This window comes from Aquarana catesbeiana, linkage group LG05 (assembly GCF_042186555.1).
Source record: "Aquarana catesbeiana isolate 2022-GZ linkage group LG05, ASM4218655v1, whole genome shotgun sequence".
Classification (NCBI taxonomy): Eukaryota; Metazoa; Chordata; class Amphibia; order Anura; family Ranidae; genus Aquarana; species Aquarana catesbeiana.
Window position 1 is genome coordinate 548,566,121 of NC_133328.1, and position 15,947 is coordinate 548,582,067.

General features: G+C 43.0%; 1 protein-coding gene across 2 annotated transcripts in view; it reads left to right on the forward strand.

Moving 5' to 3' along the window:
- The window catches only part of PKIA (cAMP-dependent protein kinase inhibitor alpha), a 77,060-nt gene that overhangs the window by 23,226 nt on the left and 37,887 nt on the right, over positions 1-15,947 (forward strand). The window contains exon 1 of one of the 2 annotated variants that reach the window (XM_073631847.1): positions 2,507-2,653. The exons of the other annotated variant lie outside the window; for it this stretch is intronic. The gene's annotated coding sequence lies outside the window, so the exon portion shown is untranslated. Of the gene's footprint in view, positions 1-2,506; positions 2,654-15,947 lie in introns of those variants that run through there. 2 annotated transcript variants of the gene reach the window in all.

Genomic DNA, 15,947 nt, shown 5'->3' on the forward strand with positions numbered 1-15,947 from the left:
AATTTCCGACAACGGATTTTGTTGTCGGAAAATTTTATCTCCTGCTCTCCAACTTTGTGTGTCGGAAAATCCGATGGAAAATGTCCGATGAAGCCCACACACGGTCGGAATTTCCGACAACACACTCCAATCGGACATTTTCCATCGGAAAATCCGACCATGTGTACGGGGCATAAGAGGTTATTTCCCCTCATTTTGTAAAGATTGACTTTCACTTACTGTTGCATTAACAGAACCGGAAAAAAGGGAAATCTTCCCAATAGAACACAGACAGCAAGAAAAAAAAATGAACAGGGATTGTAAACCTTTTATACTCGATCCCCCAAAAATTGCTTTGCATACACTTAAATGAAGGGATGTTCAATGATCATCTTCTACAGGGGAATAAACATGGCAGTATTTTTGTACATGATTGGATGCTCTATATAAACACAGTTTCAGTCCAGAATGCCTACTGCAGGAACGTGTGCAGTGAAGCAGCATGGAAGAACTTAAAGTATATTTAAATGCAGTTTAATATAAATATTAAGTTGTCACTGGAACAAGTATATAGGAGAATCTTAGAATGAGGATGACTGTGTAAAAGAGGATTTCAAGAGACAACTTCATGTGGTGTCTCAAGACAGGAAGTGAAGGAAAATGGCTCCAAAGGGACAAAGACAAAAAAAATCTGACAGGGTTATAATGGATCCCCCAAAAAGTTTTGGCTTTAGAGGCTTTAGATATTCTTTAAAGAAGAATTTCAAGTGTGACATGTTTTACATAGTTACATTGGTCCACCAATGGGACTATGCATGTACCATACCTGTGGGGAGCCTCTAGAAGTTGGAAATCACTGTAGTAGACATCACTACTGTAGTGATCTCCACTAGCTTCTGGGTTCAATGCCGAGCACCTACCCTGTTGCATTGTGAACGCAGGAGGGCAGCCAATTGGCATGGGCCCAAATGCTAGTGGAGATCACTGGAATAGCAGTGTCTACTATGGTGATTTTCAGCTTCTAGAGAGATCCCACAAGTATGGCTTATGCATATTTACATTGGTCCAAGCTGGACCAATGTAGGTCTGTAAAAAAGGCCATAACTGGAAGTGAATCTGTCATGAGAGCACAATAGAGGCTACCATTGTTGACCTTTTTAGACAATGCTAGTTTCTTGGCTATCATGTGACCCAGAACTAATATAGACATAAGGAACTCCTAAAGCTTTTCTAAAACTCATTAACAGCTAGAAATGGGCCGAAGACCCCCCGGTTCGGTTCACGCCAGAACTCTTGAAAATTGTAAAAGTTCGGACCCAAACCGCGAACCCTATTAAGGTCTTTGGGACCCGAATTTGAAAAATCAAAAGTCCCCATTTTGAAGGAAAATTTAGATGTTCGTCGAATGGGCGAACAGGTGATGTTCGGGCCGAACTATTGCTTGACCCGAACCGTTCGCACAACACTATTTACATGATGCTTTCTCTGGTGCTTTGACTCATTGTGCTATGTTGCATGATTTATTGGTTGGGTATTTAGGGACCATTGATGTGGATTAGGTTTTTTGGAGCACTCCTCAGCCATCAGAGAGGCCCTACACCTAAAGCCCCCTGTGTGACATTTGTCATATCAACCAGGAACTACTGCTAGCTGTACTTGTAAGTGAATGAAACACTGTGCTACATTCTGTGCATGAACTGCCTTGAACTTATCCTTACATGACGTGTGCATGGTGTTTATCTGTCTGCCAGTCTGCAAGGACAAGCGAGGCATGTCCTGACTACCTGAGAGCATCAGCTATTATCTGTATTAGCCATCCCTTTGCAAACCTGTTCATTTGGCAGGTGACTCTAATGGCCCATAAACGAGATAAAAAAATCATAGGAAAAATACCGCTTTGGTAGCGATTGTACAATAATCTGATCGTTAGAACACAGCTTCTGAGTTCCGATCACGACAGTTCATGCGATATTATCAGATGAGACAAGCACAAAAAAATGTCTCGTACGATACCAGATTATACGATTTTCATTTATTCAGTTCAGTTTTCGTTTGCAAATACAATACAATACATTACATCACTTCTGAATTTTTGTTCTGTCAGATGAGAATTTCATAACTTTAGTAACCTCTCCATTTTTTGCTATGAAGACTAGCATGCACAAAAAAAAACAAAAACAAAAATAACAGATGATCATTCGTCCAATAATCTCATTGTGTGTACCAGGCATAAACCTGCTGAGCCTACTCTATTGCATGAGGCATATTTTTGTTACAGCAAATCACCACCCTAGTGTGGCTGTATGCAATAGCTTCCCCATTTACGTAATAAACATGGAGGACATCATATGATATAAGGAAAAGTGAAACTGCACAAGCTGAATCATTGTTCATTAACACAATGTGTATCCCATGCACATTATATAAGTGTTTATGTTGAAACAGGACCCCCAAAGACTGTATGATCAGGCTGCAGGGAGTGCTTCTATCTAGCCCTTGGTAGTTGGTTAAAACGTCACTTATAGGGACAGCTGTCACAGTCTTTAGCAAGGTGATGACATAGCAATCCATAAATAGAGACGCAGCAATGGAGGCTGCAATCTGCCAGCAGTGAGATGTAAATAGCACTCCTAAGGCCTCCTACACCAGGATTCTGTATGCAAGAAACCGAAAAGTGAGTAATTCTGCTTTATTACACTATTGTAGTGAACAGTTGGCCTCCACACACCTAGTACTTACAGTATACCTTTTATACACTGGGTATGTGTACAGCTGACTTTACATGTGTGGCATGCTGATTGCTGTCAGATATATTTTACAGCTGACATTTTTGTAGCAATAATTTATTTAGTGTAATGTTTTCAAAAGGGAAACAATATATGAATTATTCTTTATTTTGTACATTAGAAATGTGGATGTATTGATGACATGCTCTGCATACAGTGAAGAAATCTGTTTTTACTTTTTAAATATCAATGCTGTCATTGCAAAGTCATCATCTACAATTGCACATCAGTGGCTTTTGACACCTTCCAAATCTCTAGCTCTATAGCTGAAAAATTGTATGGAGTTAGAAACACATAAGACTACCTGAGCACTGAAGAAATATTTAAAATGTAACATTATTCTGGTCACTGCCCCTAAACTCTGGTTTTAAAAAACTAAAAGTATGCATTCTTAACTCGCTAAGTTCTATTGCGTCTATTGCTCTCAGCTGCCTCCAAATATTCAAATTCCTTTTTTTGGCTGTTGTGATCTGACTTCCTGCTATAGGGTGGCTACATTGGTTCTCCATCCTCCCTCTGTATGTAGGAACTTAGCCACCCTCTCTTACTCCCTCCCAAGATGGACTACGAGATGTGTATTGTGCATAGAGAAATGCACATGACCACAACTGACGTGCACTACTCATTTCAAGGGGGAGAAGGAGAGGTTCAGGAGCTCACAGAGGACATTACAAGGAGGCAGAAAAACATAGTGACAAGCACTTTCATGAAACATAGATTCCAAGGCCATTAAGTAGTGGATGTGCATTGATTATGTTTGAAGAAAATAAGGTATCATTTAGCCCTGGTTCACACAAGATTTGCTGTGCTTCCCAGCATCACAATGCTTGGCAATTGCACAGCGTCCATGCGATCTGCTGCAGGCGTCAATGTTAGATTAACGACAGCCCGAAACAGAATGCAAAACACCGTGCGATGGCCAGCATCGCATCGCATGGGTGTGAACACCCATGCAATGCGATTCAGGTGTGGAGGAAAAAAAGGGTCCTGCACCGTTTTATATTTTATATGGCTCAAATCGCACAGCACAGACATCGCATGTGATGTGCACAGGAACTGGGTGTGATTCCTGTGTGGATCACCAGTGTGAACCTAGGCTCAGTGTCATTTTAACAATACCACTGCTGTTCGCTGCTTACCCATGTGTCACTGATATTTATCCCCAAAATGAGCCTTAATACAACCAAATAGTTTAGCTATCTTATCCAATAACTTGGGACATGCCAAAAAAAAAAGATTGGGAATTCAGTTTGAGGTCTGGATCGACCTGTTGTTTTATACATTACGTTTTATACATTTCATATTGCTTTTTAACTTTTTAATTAGATTTTTTTTAAGTGTTTATATTGCCTTCTTTTTTTAAATTTACAGTATCTTAGAAGCATATTGAAAGCCAAACACTGTTATTTAAGGTCAATAAAGAAGACCTCCAAGCTAATTAAAAGAAATAAGCTCCCGAATCTGGGAACAAAAACAAAGGTGTAAAGACTTTGGGTGCTAAGACGACAGTGCTTGACTTCATGAGCTGTTTTTCAGCCCTTTCCTGCCCAGGGAGTGGGAAGGATAGGCCGATCACATGACCACTGCGATTGCTCATAGTGGTCACATGATCGGGAGTCAGTCCTGCCTACTTCTGATCACATGATCGGGAGTCGGTCCTGCCTATTTCTAATCAGAAGCAGGCAGGACCGGCTTCCGATCATGTGACCACTTTGACCAATCGCAGTGGTCATGTGATCGGCCTATCCTTCCCACTCCCTGGGCAGGGAAGGGGTGAAAAAAAGCTCATTAAGTCAAGCACTGTCGTCTTAGCACCCAAAGTCTTTACAACTCGTTTTGTTCCCAGATTCTGGAGCTGGCTGTGCAGTCTTTGATTGTTTGGTTACTGGCAGTGGACAGTGAGTGTGCTCTCAGCACAGAAATCTCTGCCGCCTATGAGCGCATATGTACGGCATGTGGGTGTTACAGCCCACCCTTTTTGCCACCACACATATGCCTTAAAAGAGGTTGAAAGCCAGCAGCTATAGTACTTTTTATCTGCTGATTTTTATGAAGCACTGCCCCCTCGGGGGTTGCTTGGTAATGCATGTTCTCCTGCGCAGCCATGACCTTGTAAACTCTCCAGCCCCTCTGACACTCTAGGTTCAGACATGTTGTATATACCTTTTATTGACACACAGACACAAAACAAGTAGTATCGACTCTCTCCGCTTTTTACTTACTCAAGAGGAGAGATTTAAATAAAGGATTAATTTGCCAAATCCTGGTTACAACCAAGACTAGGTTGTAATATTGCTTGCAGCAATAACAGCTAGTAGTGACAAATGAATGATAACAATATACACAGTCACAATTGGATACCTTGAAGAAGCTATTAATGGATATAAGGAAATGCTTTAAAGAAGAACCCCGGGCCGGTCTATAATACCTTTAATCCTAATGAGAGATAATGTACTATATTTACCAGTAAAGTGTCCCCTTTAGGAGTGATAAACAATAATCTCCTAAAAGCAAGACCTTGCACTGTCTTCACCGGCAAAGTTGGAGCTCATAGAAGAAAGATTCCTGACTATGGTAAAGTGAAGATAAAACAAGTCAAGATAGCTGATCCTGGTTTATAGCAATACTATTTGTAGTCCAAGTGAGTGTCGCCTGTGCACAGTGTTCAGAGTGTGGTACAGAGGGATCTGTGGGCATGAGCCCCCTCACCAATCCTAATAAACCTTGGCCACCTCCCAGAGGGACAATCAAATGATTCCTCTTACTGCAGAAGGGCAGAGATGGCGATCAGTCTGCTAACTCAGCGAAGTGGCTGGTTCAGCGGTGTTCAGCACTGCTGCAGGTTGTCCTTCTGCCAGCGGGCAATGGCTGGACTCGCTGGGGCTGGAGCTGTAGGCTGTGTGCCACGTGATAGGCCGCGATCTCCACTACCAGCGGCGGGGTGGTGCTCACGTGATGGGATCCAGGAAGCAAGAGAGTGTGGGAATGGTCAGCAGATCCCTTTATAGTTTCTCCCACAATTCTCCTGTGTAGCGGATGGTCTGCTCAGAGATGTAGTCCATAGTCAGTTATGCAATTCAGCAATGTCTATCCAGAAGACTACAGTTCCCACAATGCTTTTCTCTGTGCTCAGAACGTGATGTCAGTGATTTGAGTCCAACACTACAGGGGCATAGGAGCAAGCTGGAATAATAGGAAGCAAGTCTGCAAAATCAGATAAACGTAGTTGGCTCCCGACTACCTTTAGTTTTACTATATGTATGTGAGGTCAACTATGAAAATATCTCTGAATTTTCCATGCCTGGTGAAGATCTGGGGTTCCCAAGTAGTGATCAGAAGCACAAAAGTGGCAAGATGAGGGAACAGGAGAATATAATATGATCCTATATTCTAAAATTATGCTTTAGAAGGAACTAATGAGGTTTGGTCTGCAGGAAGTAATGAAGCAAGGTATTAGCTTGTTCAAGAGTATTAGCTGACTGTTTGGGATTTCAAGAAGTACCCATGAGGGAATTTCCTTAAACATGAGTCTTTAAACCAATGTGGTGATATGGGCTATCCTTTTTTTTTAATACTTAAAGAAACACTCCCATTCGATTTAAAAAATGTTAACAGGGCTAGAAGCACCAGTAGGGTTCTCAGCATCCAACACTCTTGGTGTGTTATTATAATAGTATCTTCCTTGGCAGCGGGGCTGAATAGTGTGCCTGCGCGTTCCACCCGCACCTAACTGCCGGAGTCTCATGCACCGGGACTGAACATCCAATGTGCATTGGGCCGAAGACAATCAACCAGCTTTAGCATATGCTAAACATTTCCTCGGGAATCAGCCTGTTCAGAGTGCTTGTCTGTAAGGCCACACAGGCCTGGACACAGGCTACTTGATTGTCTATCTACACTCATGCGGTGCTCCTGCAGCAATCTGTCCAATGATTTTTACACCTAACCTGTTACACTGTCACAATTCACTTCTCAGTCTTATTTTAAATATCATTATTTGTTGCGTACTGCATAATATTTTCATGTAGACATTCTTAGAATGCATCTGGTTTTGAAACAAATTAGTGCAGGATCAGTACAGCATATACACCGATCAGCCATAACCTTATGACCACCCACCCAATATTGAGTTGGCTCCCCTTTTGCCACCAAATCAGCCCCTTCTGCCTCCAAAACAGCCCTGACCCACTGAGACACCAATTGGTTACTAGCAGATTCCTTTAAGTCCCGCAAGGTGGGGTCTCTATGGATCGGACTTGTTTTTCCAGCACATACCACAGATGCTCGATTGGATTGGGATCTGGAGAATTTGGAGGCCAAGTCAACACCTCAAACCCGTTGTTGTGTTCCTCATACCATTCATGAACCATTTTTGCAGTGTGACAGAGCGCATTATCCTGCTGAAAGAGGCAACTGCCCTCAGGAAATACTGTTTCCTTGAAGGGGTGTACTTGATCAGCAACAGTTTAGGTAGGTGGTACATGTCAAGTAACATCCACATAAATGGCAAGACTAAATGTTTCCCAGCAGAACATTGCCCAAAGCATAACACTGCCTCTGGCAGCTTGACATGTTCCCATACTACCTCCTGGTGCCATCTCTTCCCCAGATAAGTGATGCACATGCACCGGGCCATCCACATGATGTAAAAGGAAACATGATTTATCAGACCAGGCCACCTTCTTGCATTGGTAAGGATTTAAGTGCAGCTCTAGGTAACTAGTGATATATGTAATAATGCAAACATATAAGTGACAGTGCACAATTAAACATACATTAATTACACTGCCTGCAAAGCAAGACTAGTATGCAAAATAGTGAGACAACATATACAGACACATATTGAGAACCTAAATGTCCCTTAAACTGCGTCAAAAGACACTTAGATTAGTCCAAAGAGAAAAAAAGTATTTTTTCAAACGGTGATAGGTGGATATCTACTTTGAGGTAAGTGCAATACTTTATTTAATACATTTTTAGCCAATAATTTTATGCTATGTGGTGCTCTTTTTTTCCTGTATGACTCCTTCCTGTTGACTGGTGGAGCAGATGAGTCTCTATACACTGAGCTTGGATTGTTATGCTTTCTTGATGTTGGTCCCTGAAAGCTTGAGTGTCGAATCTGCACTGCTATACAATCCACATGTTGGTTCCTGTGATGTTAAAGACCAGATCAGTTTTGCTTGTTTGGCTCCTATTACCTTTACTGGTGGTGATAGCACATTTGATGGTGAATATTGTTTTCTTGCTGAATTGAGCACATACCTCTGACGGTCGTCCTTGGCTGGAAATCCGAATATCCACCTATTTTGCACCATTTGAAAAATTACTTTTTTTCACTTTGGACTCATCTAAGTGTCTCTTGACGCAGTTTAATGGACATTTAGGTTCTCAATATGTTTATGTATATGTTGTCTCACTATTTTGCATACTAGTCTTGCTTTGCAGGCAATGTAATTAATGTATGTTTAATTGTGCACTGTCACTTATATGTTTGCATTATTACATATATCACTAGTTACCTAGCGCTGCACCTAAATCCTTACCACTTTCTTTACACAATTTGTCTAATTGTAGTGTCAGCAGCTCATTTATTGTATGTTGGCGCAGTATTTTCCTTCCTTTTTTTATTCACCTTCTTGCATTGCCCCTTGGTCCAGTTCTGATGCTCATGTGCCCATTGTAGGCACGTTTGACTGTGGACGCGGGTCAGCATGGACACCCTGACCAGTCTATGCAGCATTACAGTATACACAGAAAACTGCGATGCCAATTTTTTTCTGATTTAACACTTCAACAGGCACAACATATTTACTTCCTGCCTAAAATGTTATATACTTTCAGATGCCATTGTAACGTAATAATCAATGTTATTCACTTTTCCTGCCTGTGGCCATGAAGTTATAGCTGATCAGTGTCCTGTATATTTGCTGACCAATTGTGAATTGTGAAATTCCGAAGAATTAGGAATAATTTATAGGTAGTACTATATATACCAAGGATCGGACTGTTACCCTTTAACATGTTTATAAATACAGGGGGTCCCCGGGTTACAAACAAGATAGGGACTTTAGGTTTGTTCTTAAGTTGAATCTGTTTGTAAGTCGGAACAGGTACATTTTTTAAGTGTAGCTCCAGCCAAAAAATCTATTTTTAAGTTTTGTAGATAGCATAAGGAAGGGTTATCACCCCTGTAACATTTGTTTTGCTGTCTGTGCCCCTGTTCAGAAGATTTCACCTCACTTTCTGTCCCAATGACAATTGGATTTTGAAAATTTGGGGTTATTAGGGAAATAAGGATAGGTGATAAAGCATCAGTGGAGACACCTTTTTCCCATATTAACTGTTACAGGAGTGAATTTCCCTTCCTAGGGGTAGATTTCCTCTCACTTCCTGTTGTCTCCCACCGTTTGTAAGTAGGAGTCGTTTGTAAGTCGGATGTTTGTAAGTAGGGGACCCCCTGTAATATGATAAAGATAACCAGTTATTTTTGGTTTGCAAATTACACATGTCAGAGCATCTGTGAATTAATTAAAAATATGACATAGGGTTGCTGCTATTAAATACGGCTTGGTCTAATTTTTGGATAGACTGAAATATTAGAAGATTCAATTCAGGTCACAACTAACTCACATTCAGTGTTTCCCACTGGAATGACTGGAGGGGTTTGCAAACAAAATGTTTACAGAAGAGGTTAGAAAAACAATGAGTGTACTTTTCCCTCTCACCTGAAGCCAAGGATAAGACTATTTTTATTGTCGCCAAATAGAATTTGTTTGATGATCCTTGGACCAGTAATATAGACTAACCTTCAAAGGCAAGTTACACACAGTGTCCAAACAGAAATTAGATAAAACTACAGTAAAACCTTGGATTGCAGGTAACTTGGTCTGCAAATGTTTTACAAGATGAGCAAATTTTTTTTAATAAATTTTAAATTATTAAACTTGCAATAAGAGTAGTGTCATGTCAAAACTGAATATAAAAGAGAAGAGAAGTGTAGCAATATGGTTACATTTAATGAAGGTACAACATTTAGCAACTCACGTGGTTGATGATTAAAACAGACACATCTAAGTATGCAGGCATCCGGGTTAAACTTGCCCACATAGACCATCCTCCTCACCACCATTGATGTGATCCCTTCCACGCTGCAGTCCATAAGCGCTTCAAGCCTATGTGGGCAGTTTCACCCCAAATGCCTGCATACTTAGATGTGCCTGCTTTAATCATCAACCATGTGAGTTGCTAAATGTTGTGCCTTCATATAATGTAACCATATTGCTACACTTAGAGGCGCCTCTCTTTATACTCTGTAGCTCCTGCTGGATTTTGCTTCTAATCCCCTTGTGGAGGCTTCCATTTGTGAATGGACATTTTATAGTCACACAACCTATCACATTGCTATAAATCTTTTTATATGGACTATAAACTGAAGGACTTATGAAAAAATGGTTGTGGAACGAATCATCTGAGTTTCCATTATTTCTTATAGGGAAAGTCTCTTCGATATATGAGTGCTTTGGATTACAATTATGCTCACAATCTAAGGTTTTACTGTGTACCTCTGTGTTTAAGAGAATGAAAGACTCCCCCACATGCCTATTTACACAGGTGAAAGAAGACTCAACATTCCTGACCAACTCAAAGAATTCATATAATATACCGTATTTATCCGTGTATAACACGCGCCAGCGTATAACAGGCACCCCAAGTTTAGGAGGGAATTTAGGGAAAAAAACTTTTGGGAGAGAAGTTTAAGGAAAAAACTTACATTTAAATGCCCATCAATGCAGCCTCATCAGTGTCCATCTGCAGCCTTGTCAGTGTCATTTGCAGCCTTGTCATTGTCATTTGCAGCCTTGTCATTTGCAGCCTTGTCATTGTCATTTGCAGCCTTGTCATTTGCAGCCTTGTCAGTGTAGCCTTGTCAGTGTACCTTGTCAGTGTAGCCTTGTCAGTGCAGACTTTTCATTGCATTCTTCCAGTTTAAAAATGGCGCCGGTCCTCTCGGCCGCTCTCGGGTCCTCTCGGCTGCTCTCGGCCACTCTCGGGTCTTCTTGGCAGCTCTCGGGTCCTTTCAGCAGCTCTCGGGTCCTCTCGGCCGCTCTCGGCGGCTCCCGGGTCCTCTCGGCCGCTCTCGGCCACTCTCGGGTCTTCTTGGTGGCTCTCTGGTCCTTTTGGCAGCTCTCGGGTCCTCTCGGCCGCTCTCGGCGGCTCTCGGGTCCTCTCGGCCGCTCTCGGACACTCTTGGGTCCTCTTGGCAGCTCTCGGGTCCTTTCGGAGGCTCTCGGGTCCTCTCGGCCACTCTTGGGTCCTCTTGGCGGCACTCGGGTCCTCTTGCAGTCCCGAGTGGAGCCGAGAGTAGCCGAGTGTACTCGGCATGGCTCCGCTCACATTCACGCCCAGTCCCTATGTTATGTCCATCATAGAGCGGGATTGGGCGTGACTGTAAGCCGAGCCGAGTACACTCGGCTATGTATCTCGGTGGCTCGATCCTCCGCTCACAATCAGCGGGGGACCAGCGGGGGATCGGCGTATAATACGCACCCACGATTTTCCCCTGATTTTAAGGGGGAAAAAGTGCGTGTTATACGCCGTTAAATATGGTAAGTCACTTCACAAACTCTATACTGCAAATCATCAGGACCCTGTCCGATATATACAGAATATCTTACAAGCCATTGGATTATACGTTATCTTACCTGGGAAACATTATGGACATTTTCATGTGATTGTAAATCATAACAGTATTACACAGTATACATGTTGAAAGGGTACACAAAATGTTATCCAGGCAAGATATTCCATCACCGGAAAAAGGGTGTTAATATGACAACAGTTTGTTTATTTGTAATCAATATTGTTAGGGAAATGTGTGTTGTGATATAACTATATTCAATTAATAGTTCAAAGGGTTCTAAGTATTTGATGTATTCCAATTGCTATTCATGGAATTCCACCTCCTGATAATCAAAAATTCTTACTGTTAAATATTGCTGTATCAGAAATGTGTGCTCATACATTGGCAGTTACCATACACACTGTATGTAGCGGTACCCCCATAAGGGCTGCTGAGTGATTGTGGCCCACCTGTCACCATGCCAAGCCCGGCATTCACTTCCAGACACTCCAAGGCAATGAACAAGTCCATAAGCTTTGTTTGTTTTGTATTTTATTGAGGGATTAGAACTTGGATGGGGTTAAGGAATTCATGGGATGCCCAGGAAAAAGATTATTGCATGGTTTAGGACAATTTAGATATTTTCCACCTACACAACACTTGCTGCAGACTATCTCTCCTTCTCCTTCCAGCACAATTCTTCAGGTGCAGCTAGCACATGGTTAGGCCTAACTCCATAGGTGTGCGCACAGGGTGTGCCAGGTGTGCCTGGGCACACCCTATTCACCCCATGTGCATTAGCATTATCCAGGGACAGCACCAGGTGGGTGTTTGAGGGTGCCAATGACCAGTGTAAATGCCCTCATTATATTAAAGGCTGGGTTCAACAGTAGGAACACATTACACCCATATTTAGGGCGTAAAGTAATATGCTCCCTATAAACTGTCTCCCTCCACCAGAGCCTCCTTTCTGTGACAGCAGGTGACGTTCATGTGTGTTTGAGATTTGGGGTGCACACCCTAATGCAATAGGCTGCGCACACCTATGCCTGACTCCGATTTCAGCCATGCCTTAGCAAAAGTACCTTATTACAGGCAAGGACTGCAGGCCCCCATGGTGTAGCAAATAAATTTCTGGTGCTAGCTACCCTCTTTGGTGGACTACTGATCTACTGAGCCCCCTGCAGACCCTGACAGCCCTCCCAGCTGCAGTGACCCGACTTCACTGCTAGTAACATCTCATTCTCTCCCGCTGGCTCTACATCCATCTCAGACTGCACACTCCCAGCCCGCTCCAGCATGCCTCCCAGCTCTCCCAATTGTGCCTTCCACTCACCGACACCTGGTGGATCCCTCCTGGAGACTTGCCCGGCAGTATTTCCCGCTGTCCTCTCCTGCTCCTGTTCAGGACACCCCTTGGGTTATGTGGGGTCCCTGTACAGCTCCGAGCCCCTGGCCCAAGGTCACCCCCCCCAGACTGGGGAGCTTCCTCCAAGGCCCCGAAAGCCTAATACTCCATCTCCATTTCTTCCACCCGAACAACTCCTCCCCACCTGGGCTGACTCCAGGTATTTAAAGGGTAAGCTTACACAGGACCCCCCCCCCCCAGTCCCGCTGCCCTGGATGGCAGCGATCGCCCATTCTGAGCCCTGGTATAGCCGCCTCAGGAGGTACATTTAGGAGCATTCTAACTGGTCAGTGCCGTCACATGGGCGACGCAGACCAATCAGAAGCCGCATAGCCCATCCTCTCAACGGGGAGGAAGAAGAGGAGAGAGCTGAGAGTATTTCTAAGCACCGGAGCCGTGAGGCGGCTATACCGGGGCTCAGAACAGGCAAATGCCGCCATTCAGGTCAGTGGGAATGGGGGCGAAGTGGGGCTCCTGTGTAACTTCACCTTACAGATTTTTTCCTGTAAAGATGAATTTGCACTTTAAGGAGGCCTGCCCCCTGCCAATCCAGGTTGGGGATTGGTCAGGGCTCCTCAGAACACCCCAGATAGCTCCACCTCTCTTCCCCTCCTTTCTTTCTAGAATCCTGTAGAAGCAGAAGGGAGGTAACCGAAAGATGATGCTATCTATAAATCACCAGCCTATATTGAGCCACTCCCTAGCTTTTAGCTAGACCTGCCTAAACTTACCTGTTCTACAAAAAAAACTCACTCTAGCACCTACACTAGGTAGAGGGTGCTATATATATATATATTATATTAATATATATATATATATATATATATATATATATATATATATATTAGCTTGTGGGGTTCACCTTTTCTCAGAATGAAGGTCAGCATACAGGCAGTTTCTTTAAAATCTGGCGGGTTGCCAGCTTTATTTATAGGTGGTTTGCAAAGCCATAAAAATAAACAAAACAGTAAAACAAATCCTTGCCGTCCGGCGCTAAACTAAACAGTACACTGCTGTCTAAAGGGTGTGGGGCTGATCCCCGACACCTACAAAACATGAGGTAAAGCAAACCTTTGTTTTCAATCCAAACAAACAGGGCTCCTTTCTCTCAGATTCCCTTCCGAGTCTCAGGCCAGATAACTGCTGTGCTCCCTTCCTGGTCATTTAAATTCCACCTGAGCATGGACTCAAGTGGACCACAAGACCCGGACCGGAACAAAGCCTGCCACAGGGGCTGGAAAAATCCAGGCCGGATTCCGGTTCAGTCTCTGACAATAGAACAAATGCAAGGTAAAATATATCGATTATCGATGACCTCACCTCGCATACCGTCACAATATACTGTATATATATATATATACATATATATATATATATATATATATATATAGGCAGGTCCATAAATATTGGGACATTGACACAATTCTAATCTTTTTGGCTCTATACACCACCACAATGGATTTGAAATGAAATGAAAAAGATGTGCTTTAACTGCAGACTTTCAGCTTTAATTTGAGGGTATTTACATCCAAATCTGGTAAACGGTGTAGGAACAGGGGCGGACTGACCATTGAGCAACTCGGGCACTGCCCGAGGGCCCTGGGCCACTAGGGGGCCCCATCAGGGTTGCCAGCCTCAGTAAAACCAGGGACAGTATGTATAAATCTGTGTTTTTTTACATCTGTCTGTGTATACTGTGTGTACAATTATGTGTATACTATGTGATTGTATACTGTGTGTGTGTATACTGTGTGGCCCCATAATCTCTGATTGCCTGGGGGCCCCATAATCTCCTATTGCCCGGGGGCCCCATGAGTTATCAGTCCGCCCCTGTGTAGGAATTACAACAGTTTGTATATGTGCCTCCGATTTTTTAAGGGACCAAAAGTAATGGGACAGATTAACAATCATCCATCAAACTTTCACTTTTTAATACTTGGTTGCAAATCCTTTGCAGTCAATTACAGCCTGAAGTCTAGAACGCATAGACATCACTAGACGCTGGGTTTCATCCCTGGTGATGCTCTGCCGGGCCTCTACTGCAACTGTCTTCAGTTCCTGCTTGTTCTTGGGGCATTTTCCCTTCAGTTTTGTCTTCCGCAAGTGAAATGCATGCTCAGTTGGATTCAGGTCAGGTGATTGACTTGGCTATTGCATAACATTCCACTTCTTTCCCTTAAAAAACTCTTTGGTTGCTTTCGCAGTATGCTTCGGGTCATTGTCCATCTGCACTGTGAAGCAAGTTCTGAAACATTTTGCTGAATATGAGCAGATAATATTGCCCGAAACACTTCAGAATTCATCCTGCTGCTTTTGTCAGCAGTCACATCATCAATAAATACAAGAGAACCAGTTCCATTGGCAGCCATACATGCCCATGCCATGACACTACCACCACCATGCTTCACTGATAAGGTGGTATGCTTTGGATCATGAGCAGTTCCTTTCCTTCTCCATACTCTTCTCTTCCCATCACTCTGGTACAAGTTGATCCTGGCCTCATCTGTCCATAGGATGTTGTTCCAGAACTGTGAAGGCTTTTTTAGATGTTGTTTGGCAAACTCTAATCTGGCCTTCCTGTTTTTGAGGCTCACCAATGGTTTACATCTTGCGGTGAACCCTTTGTATTCACTCTGGTGAAGTCTTTTCTTGATTGTTGACTTTGACACACATACACCTACCTCCTGGAGAGTGTTCTTGATCTGGCCAACTGTTGTGAAGGGTGTTTTCTTCATCAGGTAAAGAATTCTTCAGTCATCCACCACAGTTGTTTTCCATGGTCTTCCGGGTCTTTTGGTGTTGCTGAGCTCACCGGTGCATTCTTTCTTTTTAAGGATGTTCCAAACAGTTGATTTGGCCACACCTATTGTTTTTGCTATCTCTCTGATGGGTTTGTTTTGTTTTTTCAGCCTAACGATGGCTTGCTTCACTGATAGTGACAGCTCTTTGGATCTCATATTGAGAGTTGACAGCAACAGATTCCAAATGCAAATAGCACACTTGAAATGAACTCTGGACCTTTTATCTGCTCATTGTAAATGGGATAATGAGGGAATAACACACACCTGGCCATGGAACAGCTGAGCAGCCAATTGTCCCATTACTTTTGGTCCCTTAAAAAGTGGGAGGCACATATACAAACTGTTGTAAT